The following is a 12,670-nucleotide window of genomic DNA, read 5'->3' on the forward strand; positions in this document are numbered from 1 at the left end:
AGAGCATCATCCGAGCTTCTTGCCCAATCCTTTCTACGGGTACTTACAGTCCGTTCTAGGATTCTTTTTAGCTCTCTGTTAGAGACTTCAGCTTGCCCATTAGTCTGTGGATGATATGGAGTCGCCACCTTATGGTGAATTTCATACCGGACTATGGCAGAGTAAAGCTGTTTGTTGCAGAAGTGAGTGCCCCCATCACTGATTAGTACTCTAGGGACCCCAAACCTGCTGAAGATATATTTCTGGAGGAACTTCAGCACTGTTTTAGTATCATTGGTGGGTGTGGCAACGGCCTCTACCCATTTTGATACGTAGTCAACTGCCACCAGAATGTAAGTGTTTGAGTATGATGGTGGGAAATGTCCCATGAAGTCAATTCCCCATACGTCAAACAACTCAATCTCCAAGATTCCTTGTTGAGGCATGGCGTAACCATAAGGCAAATTACCAGCTCTCTGGCAACTGTCACAGTTACGTACAAACTCTCGGGAATCTCTGTAGAGTGTAGGCCAGTAGAAGCCACATTGGAGGACCTTGGTGGCTATTCGCTCACCTCTGAAATGACCTTCATATTGTGATCCATGGCAATGCCATAGGATCCTCTGTGCTTATTCTCTAGGCACACATCTCCGGATTATTCCATCTGCAAATCTCTTAAAGAGATAGGGTTCATCCCACAAGTAGTACTTTGCATCAGTAATTAGTTTTTTCTTTTGTTGCATGTTGTACTCTTTGGGTATGAACCTTGCAGCTTTATAGTTCGCAATGTCTGCAAACCATGGTGCTTCCTGAATGGCAAATAAATGCTCATCCGGAAAAGTCTCAGAGATCTCAAGAGAGGGGAGGGACGTCCCTTCTATTGGCTCTATCCGGGACAGATGATTAGCCACTTGGTTTTCTGTCCCTTTTCTGTCTCTTATTTCTATATCAAACTCTTGCAGAAGCAACACCCATCTTATGAGCCTGGGTTTTGAATCCTGCTTTATGAGTAGATATTTAAGAGCAGCATGGTCAGTATACACAATCACCTTTGATCCTACTAAGTATGATCTAAACTTGTTAATGGCATAAACCACTGCAAGCAATTCTTTTTCTGTGATTGTGTAATTTTTCTGGGCATCATTTAAAACGCGGCTAGCATAATAAATGACGTGCAGAAGCTTGTCATGCCTCTATCCCAGTACTGCACCAATGGCGTGATCACTGGCATCACACATTAGCTCAAATGATAATGTCCAGTCTGGTGCAGAAATAACTGGTGCTGTGACCAGCTTGGCTTTCAGCGTCTCAAACGCCTGTAGACACTCTGTGTCAAACACAAATGGCGTGTCAGCAGCTAGCAGATTGCTCAGAGGTTTTGCGATTTTTGAAAAATCCTTTATAAACCTCCTATAGAATCCTGCATGCCCCAGAAAGCTTCTGATTGCCTTAACATTGGCAGGTGGTGGTAATTTTTCAATTACCTCTATTTTTGCTTGATCCACCTCTATTCCCTTGTTTGAAATTTTATGCCCAAGGACAATACCTTCAGTCACCATAAAGTGACATTTTTCCCAGTTTAAAACCAGGTTGGTCTCTTGGCATCTTTTCAGAACTAGTTTCAGGTGATCAAGACAGGAGCTGAATGAGTCTCCATATACTGAGAAGTCATCCATGAAGACTTTCAGGAATTTTTCCACCATATCAGAGAAAATAGAGAGCATGCATCTCTGGAAGGTTGCCGGCGCATTACACAGCCCAAATGGCATCCTTCTATAAGCAAACACTCCAGATGGACATGTGAATGATGTTTTCTCTTAATCCTGGGGATCTACTGCAATCTGGTTATAGCCTGAGTAGCCATCCAAAAAGCAGTAATAATCATGACCTGCCAGTCTTTCTAGCATCTGGTTTATGAATGGTAAAGGAAAATGATCCTTTCTGGTGGCTGTATTGAGCCTTCTGTAGTCAATACACATGCGCCATCCTGTAACTATTCTTGTAGAAACCAGTTCATTCTTTTCATTATGAACCACTGTCATGCCTCCCTTTTTGGGGACAACTTGAACAGGGCTCACCCAGGGGCTATCAGAAATAGGATAAATAATCCTAGCCTCCAGTAATTTGGTGACCTCTTTCTGCACCACTTCCTTCATGGCTGAATTTAGCCGCCTCTGTGGTTGAACCATTGGTTTAGCATTATCCTCCAATAAGATTTTGTGCATGCATCTAGCTGGGCTTATGCCCTTAAGGTCACCTATGGACCAACCAAGAGCTGTCTTGTGTGTCCTTAGCACTTGAATAAGTGCTTCCTCTTCCTGTGGATTTAAAGCAGAGCTTATGATCACTGGAAAAGTGTCACCTTCTCCTAGAAATGCATATTTCAGGGATGGTGGTAATGGTTTGAGCTCGGGTTTAGGAGGTTTTTCCTCTGTCTGAGGAAATCTCAAAGGCTCTTTCATTTCCTCTGAATCCTCCAAATCAGGCTGAACATCTTTAAGGATGTCTTCCAACTCTGATTCGAGACTCTCAGCCATGTTGATCTCTTCTACCAAGGAGTCAATAAGATCAACTTTCATGCAATCTGTTGATGTGTCTGGATGCTGCATGTCCTGAGATAATCTGCAAAGCGAGCAAATTGCTTATCCTGCTCCTCTTGGCGGAGTTTTTGAGGATAAGGTATCTTGGCTTTATATTCTTCAACCTTTGTTGCTGTAAGTTTATTTCCTACAGAAGTGGTTGAAGAAGCCTTTTTAGATGGGTTGTTATCAGCACTTGTGTGTGTCTGATCCCTCACTGGGAATTGAATGCCAGAGTTGGAAGCTGGATTGGCATTGGACGCCAGTTCCTCATCTGTTCCTGGCGTTTGAATGCCAGAACTGTGCCTCTTTTGGGCGTTCAACGCTAGATCCTTGCTTGTTTCTGGCGTTGAATGCCAGTCCTGAGCATGGTCTGGGCGTTCAGCGCCAGCCTTCCATCCAACTTCTGGCGTTTTAGCGCCAGAATTATTTTTCCCTGGGCTCTTACTGTCCTCAGATAGATTTTGGGTGGTTTGCTCATTTCTTGGTTTCCTGCTGCTTTGAAGTGGGGTATTTAGTGCTTTTCCACTTCTTAGTTGAACTGCTTGGCATTCCTCTGTTATTTGTTTTGACAGCTGCTGCCTTGTTTGCTTTAATTGTACTTCCATGTTTATATTAGCCATCCTTGTCTCTTGTAGTTTATCCTTGAATTCAACTAACTGCTTTGTTAGAAAATCCAATTGCTGATTGAATTCAGCAGCTTGCTCTGCAGGACTGAGTTCAGCAGTTACTGTTTTAGCCTCTTCTTTCATGGAAGGGTCACTACTTAAGTACAGATGCTGATTTCTAGCAACTGTATCAATGAGCTCTTGAGCTTCTTCAATTGTCTTTCTCATGTGGATAGATCCACCAGCTGAGCAATCTAAAGAGATCTGAGCTCTTTCTGTAAGCCCATAATAGAAGATGTCTAACTGAACCCACTCTGAAAACATTTCAGAGGGGCATTTTCATAGCATCTCTCTGTATCTCTCCCAGGCATCATAAAGAGATTCATTATCTCCTTGTTTAAAGCCTTGGATGTCCAGCCTTAGCTGTGTCATCCGTTTTGGAGGAAAGTATTGATTCAGGAATTTTTCTGTCAGCTGTTTCCATGTCCTTATGCTAGCCTTAGGTTGGTTATTTAACCACCTCTTGGCTTGATCTTTTACAGCAAATGGAAACAGTAATAATCTGTAGATATCCTGATCTACCTCCTTATCATGTACTGTGTCAGCAATTTGTAAAAACTGTGCCAGAAACTCTGTAGGTTCTTCTTGTGGAAGACCGGAATACTGGCAGCTTTGCTGCACCATGATGATGAGCTGAGGATTCAACCCAAAGCTACTAACTCCAATGGAGGGTATGCAGATACTACTCCCATATGAAGTAGTAGAGGGGTTAGCATATGACCCCAGAGTCCTCCTGGACTGTTCATTTCCACTTAGATCCATGATGGAGAAAGGGAGATGATGTAAAAAAATTTTTATTTTTATTTATTTATTTATTTATTTAATTATTTCAAAAATAAAATAAATTAAAATAAAATAAATAAAAATAGGTGAAGATTTTTCGAAAAAATGAGGAGAGAGAAAGTGATCAGGAAGTTTTGAAAAAGATATGATTTGAAAAAGATTTTAAATTTTTGAAAAAAAATCTGAATTTTAAAAATAATTTTTGAAAATTTGTTTTTAAAAATAGAGAGAAAATATATTTTTGAATTTAAAGAGGAAAGAGAGAAACAGTAAGATAGCCCAAGAATTAAAATTTTTAGATCTAATGCTCCTTGTTTTCGAAAATTTTGGAGGGAAAACACCAAGGAACACCAAACTTAAAAATTTTAAGATCAAGACGCAAGGAAAACTCAAGAACACTTTGAAGACTCACAAGAACACAAGAACATGAAGAAAGAACACCAACTTAAAATTTTTAGAAAACCAAAATAAAATTTTCAAAAAACAAAGGAAAACCAACAAGAAAACACCAAACTTAAAGTTTGGCACGAGATTTAATAGAAAAATTATTTTTGAAAAGAAAATAAAAGACTCTGACCCAAAAGACAAAAATTTCCTAATCTAAGTACTAGGAATACCATAGACAAGGTTTAGACTTTCCGGATTCTCAAGGATGCTGCCAATGGATTCTAGCTTATACCACGGAAATTCCGATTAAGGAATCTAAGAGATACTCATTCGATCTAATGTAGAACGGAGGTGGTTGTCAGGCACACGTTTATATGTTGAGAATGATGATGAGTGTCACGGATCATCACATTCATCATAATAAGGCGCAAATGTGCATCTTAGATAGGAACAAGCGTGATTGAATAGAAAACAGAAATATTGGCATTAATTCATCGAGGCACAGCAGAGCTCCTCACCCCCAACAATGGAGTTTAGAGACTCATGCCGTCAAAAGGTACAAAGTTCAGATCTGAAATGTCATGAGATACGAAATAAATCTCTAAAAGTTGTTTAAATACTCAACTAGTAACCTAGGTTTACAGAAAATGAGTAAACTATGATAGATGGTGCAGAAATCCACTTCTGGAGCCCACTTGGTATGTGATGGGGCTGAGACTTAAGCTAATCATGTGCATAGGGCTGTTTTGGGTGTTCAACGCCAGCTTTGGATCCATTTCTGGCATTGAACTCCACTTTGTAACTTGTTTCTGGCGCTGGACGCCAGACAGCAGCATGAAACTGGCATTGAACGCCAGTTTACGTCATCTATCCTTGAGCAAAGTATGAACTATTATATATTTCTGGAAAGCCCTAGATGTATACTTTCCAACGCAATTAGAAGCGTGCCATTTGGAGTTCTATAGCTCCAGAAAATCCACTTTGAGTGCAGGGAGGTCAGAATCCAACAGCATCAGCAGTCATTTTTCAGCCTGAATCAGATTTTTGCTCAGCTCCCTCAATTTCAGCCAGAAAATACCTGAAATCACAGAAAAATACAAAAACTCATAGTAAAGTCCAGAAATATGAATTTTGCCTAGAGACTACTAAAAATAAACTAAAAACTAACTAAAACACACTAAAAACTATATGAAATTAACCCCAAAAAGCGTATAAAATATCCGCTCATCAACGTGTCAGTTAACAATTTTCATAATTACAAATTTTATCACTTTTAACTTTTATAATTTAAAAAATACCCCAATTTTAATTTTTATAAAATCCTAATCCCCTTTCTTTGAAACTCTCATCTCTTTTTCTAAATCATCATCATTTTCAAAAAATCCTAATATCTTTTTTTCTTGTTTATTTTACTGGGGAGACTTCAAGTAAGACAGCTAAGAAAGATACATCAAATATTTTAGGCAAGATGCTTATGAAAATTGGGAATGGGGGCAAGTTGACAGCGAAAATCTGATTTTTTTGGAGCGGATCAAGAGATTGAACGTGAGTTGAACCACGCTATCAAGGCGTCAGTTTTCTTGGATGATAATGATAATGAAAATGTAAACATTTTGAGTGAAGAATTAATGGGGTTTTGTTTGTTTTGCTGCTACTATTTTTGCTAAAAATTCCTTACTGGACATGTGTGAAACTGTCTTGATTGACAAAGAATAAGAAGAAGAAGAAGAAAAAAGAAGAAGAAGAAGAAGCGTTAAAGTGTTTGGGCTGAGTTTGAGAGAGATGCCACTTCTTGAACGTCATTCTCTTCAGCCTTGGAAGTGGCAAAGCCGCTGCTACTGTTGTCATTTCTATAACCACCCATCATGAGCTCAACAGCCATAGTCGCATCACAACCACTGGATCAAGAAAAAAAAGGAAAAATGAAAAAGGGGTTGAGTCTTGAGAAGAAGGAGTTGAGTCTCAGATAAGCATCTTTGGTTAGAAGAAAGAGAAGAAAAAGGAAGGAGGAGGGCGGCGCTGTTATAGTAAGCCAAAGCCGGAGGTTGGTTGGAGGAAGAATGAGGAGGAAGGTAGAGGCGGCGATGAACGAAAATGAAAGAGGTGTTTATTGAGGAAGAAGGAAAAAATTGGAGGAGGATGCTGAAGAAGATGAAGAGACGAAGGTTCCAGAAGAAAGGGGATTAGGATTTTAAAAAATTGAAATTAGGGTGCTTTTAAAATTATAAAAATTAAAAGTGGTAAATTTTGTAATTATGAAAATTGTTAACTGACACGTCACCCTTAAACTTTAACTCCAGGTAACTTAATTGAAGGTTGGTCACTTTTGTCAAATTTTAAAATCTTTCGGAGATCATTTTATCAATAACAAAGATTAGGTACCATTTTGTTAGCATCAAAATCTTTTAGGTACCGATTTGGTATTTACCTCATAAATAAAATATAGATAGGTTAGTTTGTAACCCTAAATGAAAACAAAAGTCCATATATTAGAGCCTATGTCCCCTTCCACCCGTTTTTGACGGCACCATGGTTCACTCCCTCTTCTCAGTTACTAACTACCACTATTATCCAACATCTCGGTTCCTTTCTTCTTCAACGTTCATCACTCACCTCTTCCTCACTGCTCCTTACATCGCTCCTTGCCGCCTTGCTGTTCGTAACGTCACACATCGTTCATTGCCGCCTCGCTACTTGGGTTCGTCACCACCTCTGTTCCTCTTTCATGGTAAGTGTTTCTCTCTTCTGTTCTTCTGTGATTCTAGATTTGTTGGTTTGATCCTTGGTGTGTGTACGTATACTCCTGTTATGGGCTATTTTTGGCTCATTTCAGCTTATTCTTGAGAAGATATGAAGCAAAACATGATGGAGGAAGGCTATACACAACATATACTCATATTTTTACATTATTAGGGTTTTTACTTATGATTCTAAAGAGAGAAGCTCTAACTTCTTCTAGAATTACTAGGTTTTCACTCAACTTCTCACAAGTTTTAGGTTTTGACCTTGGTTAATTGTAGGTTTTGTTCATTATTTCTTGTTTTGCTACTCAATTTAACTTAGATTCTCTTGTTAGTGTCTCTCGTTTTGTTATATTTAGTTTTATGTGTTGAATTCTCAATTTCTATTAATGTGTTTGATATTTTGTGTTTTATTAATGTCTATTTAAGTTGTTATTATTGAATTTTTGTAGTGGGTAGTTGTAGTTTTTATTAATTCTTGTAATTTATAATGCTTTATGTTTATGCACACCAAGTATTTGATAAAATATTTGAATGAAATATGGAGTATATTTTCTTTTTTGTCTTGGAGTTGAGAACTTGGGTAACCTGAGCCACTAATGACTAATTGAATTGGTGATTTAGAATTGTTAATTGACCTTTTTTTTTTCAAAATGCTCACCGTTTACTAAATTCAATTAGTAAGTTAGTTAGGATTTGTGAAGGTCAATTGTGCCTAATTGACTTTTCTCAATTTGTAAAATTTGACAAATTGAAATTAACTCTTAGCAATTTCTATATTTATGGTTAGTAACAATGATAGTATAGTTATAAGAACAGAATTAGTGATCAAACCGGTCAGGTTACTAGTTCATTGGTTTACTGGTTCAATCGATAAATCACTAGTTGAACTAGTAAAACCGGTTCCACGTAAACAAAAAATAAAAAATAAAAAATACTGAAATACTCATAAACTTAAAAAACTCAAAATACATATCTTCAATTCTTCACCAACATTTAAAAAAAAAAAAACCAAGTTTCAAATTCTAAAGATAACTAATACAAAGGTAGACATGAGTTAGTACTACTACAATAGTATCTTAATTAGACAAAATAAGGATAACAATTCATAAACTATATCCAAGGAGTGATTTCGAAGTCGGAAAATTGTTTTTCATCTAACAAATGTGGAGCTACATCCTGATTGGTTTTATTTTGATTGGCATTTTCTACAGAATTATTAGCTCCATCATCATCCAAATCTAATTGATCTAGCATTATAGATATTATTTCACAAATCAAGATAAAAGATAATATAAAACATGTGATAAAGCATACCAAAATCATAGTTGATCATAATTCATAAATAAATAAAAGTATAAAACATTAAACCCTAAATTCTGATGGTGTATTCACTGAAGCAATTCTAAAACAACATGGAGTAGTAAAAGTATAAAACATTAAAGCAACAGCAACCCTAAATTCTCTATTCCCTATTCAGCAAGACAGCAACCTTAAATTCACAGAACAAGCATATTCATACTAAACAGATTACTTCAACATCACTTATTTCAACAAATAACTATTTCAATAACAGAAATTTCACCTATTCATACCAGAAATTTCAACAAACAGCTTCAAGCAGATTCAACAACTTTAAATTCCCTATTCAACATCACCTATTTCAACAAGCAGATTCATACTAAAATTCATAATTTCAACAAAGCATATTCAACCAGAACAAACACCAAACAGAAAAGATTCATAATTTCAATTTTCAATAAGCATTAGAAGAAGAGCACCAAACAGAACAGAACATAACAACACAGAGCATTAGAAGAACAAAACCGCTTCATAGTTCACATCCAAACAGAACATAACAAGAGCATTAGAAGAAGAGCACCAACTTGTTTGACAGAGCAGAGGACGAAGACGACGGAGACTACGACGACAAAATAGAGCAAGGAGAAGCGATGAAGACGACGATGGAGCCGCAGTTCTATTCTGTTCCTTGAGAGTTCAGAATAGGTTTCTGATAAACCCATATTTTATGATATATTTTGTGCTTAATTTGAGTGATTTATCAAATCCTTCACCCACTTATTCATATTAATTGCACGGTTTTACTTCTCCTTCCTTATTATGTGATGTATGTGAAAAACATGTTTCATATGCTTTAAAATTAATTATTTTAATTACCTTTATTTCCATTTGATTCCGTGATTAGTGTGTTGAGTAGTTTCAGATCTTCTAAGGTAGGAAAGACTTAAAGGATGGAAAAGGAAACATACAAAAATGGAAGGAAAGCACAAAACGGAGTTTCTAAAGAAACTGGCATCTACGCGATCGCATGGGCGACGCGGACGCATGCCAAGCGCGAATCAACAGCGATGCGGCTGCATGACTGATGCGACCGCGCGCCTTAAGCAAAACACATGTGACGCGGCCGCATGACTGACGCGACCGCGTGACAAGAAAAGCTCCGAATGACGCGACCGCGTGACCCACGCGGACGCGTGACAGAGGCCACGCACCAGAAATTACAGAAAACGCTCCCAGCAAATTCTGAAGCCCTTTTTGGCCCAAATCCAAGCCCAGAAGACATAGACCAGAGGTTATGAAGTGGGGGAATGCATCCATTCAAAGAGAGCTCGCCAATTTAGTTACTTCTCATGATTTAGATTTAGTTTTGAGAGAGGTTCTCTCCTCTCTCTCTCTTAGGATTTAGGATTTCTCTTAATTTTCGGAGTGACTCTCGATCCCAGGTTTAATGTTCCTTTACTTTAAGCTTCCCTTTCACTTTTATTCATTCCATTACTTTAGTTGATTATTTACTTTTGCCTTTTAATTTATGAATTCTTCTATGTTCCAGATTATTTGAATTAATGTTATTTGAGGTATTTCAGTTTATTATTGCTTTCTTTTATTTATGTCACCATTGCTTTCAATCTGAAGACATTTTTTATTCCAGCAAATTTACTTTTTCCCCTTTTGGTCCTGGTTAAGAAAGCAGTAACTCAGGAGTTATCTTATCTCAACATAATTGATAACTGTTATCTTTGCTAATTGAACTGAACTTCAATAATCCCAATCTTTTCGTAGGAAATAAATAGGATTCGAAGATCAAACTAATTAGTCCCTTGACTTTCCTTTGCTTTAGTAAAGTTCAACTAAGTGGAATTAAGATTCAACTTTCATTATTATTGATAAGGATAACTAAGTCTGGACTTCCAATTTCTCATACCTTACCACCACACTCACAAGATTCTCTTCACCATTCGCCACCACATGATCCCTATTTACCCCAATTCCAATCCAATCACTCCCAAGCACCACCACTTTCCTATGTATCATGTCCAAATCCATCACCCCGAGAATCAGAGGTTCGCCTCAAGGAAATAGTAAATAAACTTCAAACAACCATTCGACAACTGGAGCAAGCAGTAATTCAATTAGCTTCTAGACGTTCGAACATTCAAGGACCAACCACAGCCCCATGTGGACAATCTAACGAAGAGCGTAGCATGAAAGAAATACTAGAAACTCCAGTGGACAAGACAGAGAATGAATTCGTACTAGAACAAGTAGAGGAAGCTGTCATTACGCAAGAAGAAGAGTTGGTTGAAGATCTAGGAGACGCTGAACCTCCATGGGAATCCAGAGCTGAGGAGAACTCCGTCAAGGACATTACAGTTAATGCTAAGGAGGATAGTGCACAATCCCCAAGGCAAGTCGTTTATGAAGAACTAGACGGAATAACCCAGGACACAAATTCCCTTGATGATGATAGTCACAAGTCTAGCTCTCTTAGTAATGAACTTGCATCCGCAAGGGAATTCTCTGAGATCGAAGAATCTTCCTCAAGTGAATACGAAAATGATGCGGAGGTAGATTTCTCTCAACCTCCAGTCTATGACTCAAGTGATGAGGAAGACATAGAAGACTTTGACCAGGACACAGATATATTTGAAGATTCTTGCAAGGAAGTGGAGGAATTCACAGAAGAGCACAAGGGAGTAGAACTTACAGAACCACCGAAAACACCTACCCCAAAGCCATTACCACCGAATACAAGCTTCAAGTGGGTACAATCCTTAACCTTTAACTTTACTTTTTCACTTGAATATGGTTTGCTTGAAATAGATGGCCAGCTTAGAGCTCTCTGCGGCTTTAAGAGTAAGAGGAAAATGGCTCGTACTCAGAGCTGGTGCACAAGGTTCAATAAGGTTCCACGCTTCAACTTGAAGTGCACGGATTGGTATCATATTCAATCGAATGGATCTCGGAAAACGTTTGGTCACCATGGTGAGAATCTACTTTCTAAACCGCTCGGATGGAAAACTATAGATCAAGACAGAGGCGGATTTAACAACAAAGTTTGGGATCCTGGAATCTATTCTGACATTCGTCATTCCGGGAGCCTAAAAATATGTTTGAAGCTGCTCAGGAGCTTTACATGCCTAGTTTGGGACCCCGGAGGCTATTGGCATTCCAAGCATTGGTGGGGATTTTTAGATGAATTTAAACATAAGCCGCCATAACAGGAAGCTCTTCCAATGTCCAACTTAAGGACTTTAACTAAAAGCGCTAGGTGGAAGACAACCCACCATGGTATGATCGTTCCTTTTACTCCTTTAATTTTATTTCGTTTTGTTTGTTTTTTAGTTTTATCTTATTTTGCTAAACCTGGAATCATGCATAACATTCACATTAAGCATTGCATTCTACATTCTGCATAAAAAAAAAGAAGGTGCTTCGCGCGACCGCATGATCCATGTGATCGCGTCGAATGGTGTAAAACATTACCCACGCGACCGCGTCATCCACGCGGCCGCGTGACCTGGAGATCGGCGTAAAGATCCAACGTCCAGAAAGTTAGGCTGGAATCGTGCGGCCATTGTGTGTTTCGCACAAATGACCCATGCGATCGCGTCACCGACGCGGCCGCGTGAGCGACGCGACCGCGTCGCATGGATTGCACAACACCCAAAAGGAGACAGAGAGTTGCGCTGAAACGACACTGGATTCGTGCGTTTAGCACAAATCCCAACGACGTGATCGCATGCACCAGGCGATCGCGTCATTCAATCTTTTTTGCCCTCCATGCGATCGCGTCACCCACGCGATCGCGTCACCCCCCATTTCGCTCCAGCCATGCGACCGCGTGCCCCACGCGGCCACGTGGATTCAAATTTATAACCCCCCAACCACGCGAACCCTATCAATTGCGCCCCCCTTGAAACCCTCTCCTCCCTCTCTTCCCCTCCAATCCAACCACCACCATCCAGCCACCATCACCGCCACCCCCAGACGCCGCCGACCTCCCAGACGCCGCCGCCACCGACCCCCCTTCCTCCTCCCCCTTCTTTCTTCTTCTTTCTTCTTCTTCCCCCCCTCTCCGCCACTGCCCCCTTCGCAACCACCACCCACCGCCGCCGTCCGTCCCAGCCACGCCCCCCCTTTTTGCCAGTAAAGAATTTCATAAAAACAATCGCGTTGTAGATATAGTCTCTAAACTGACAGAAATCCCTTCGTACAAACGTTTTGGTTGTAA

This window comes from Arachis ipaensis, chromosome B01 (assembly GCF_000816755.2).
Source record: "Arachis ipaensis cultivar K30076 chromosome B01, Araip1.1, whole genome shotgun sequence".
NCBI lineage: Eukaryota > Viridiplantae > Streptophyta > Magnoliopsida > Fabales > Fabaceae > Arachis > Arachis ipaensis.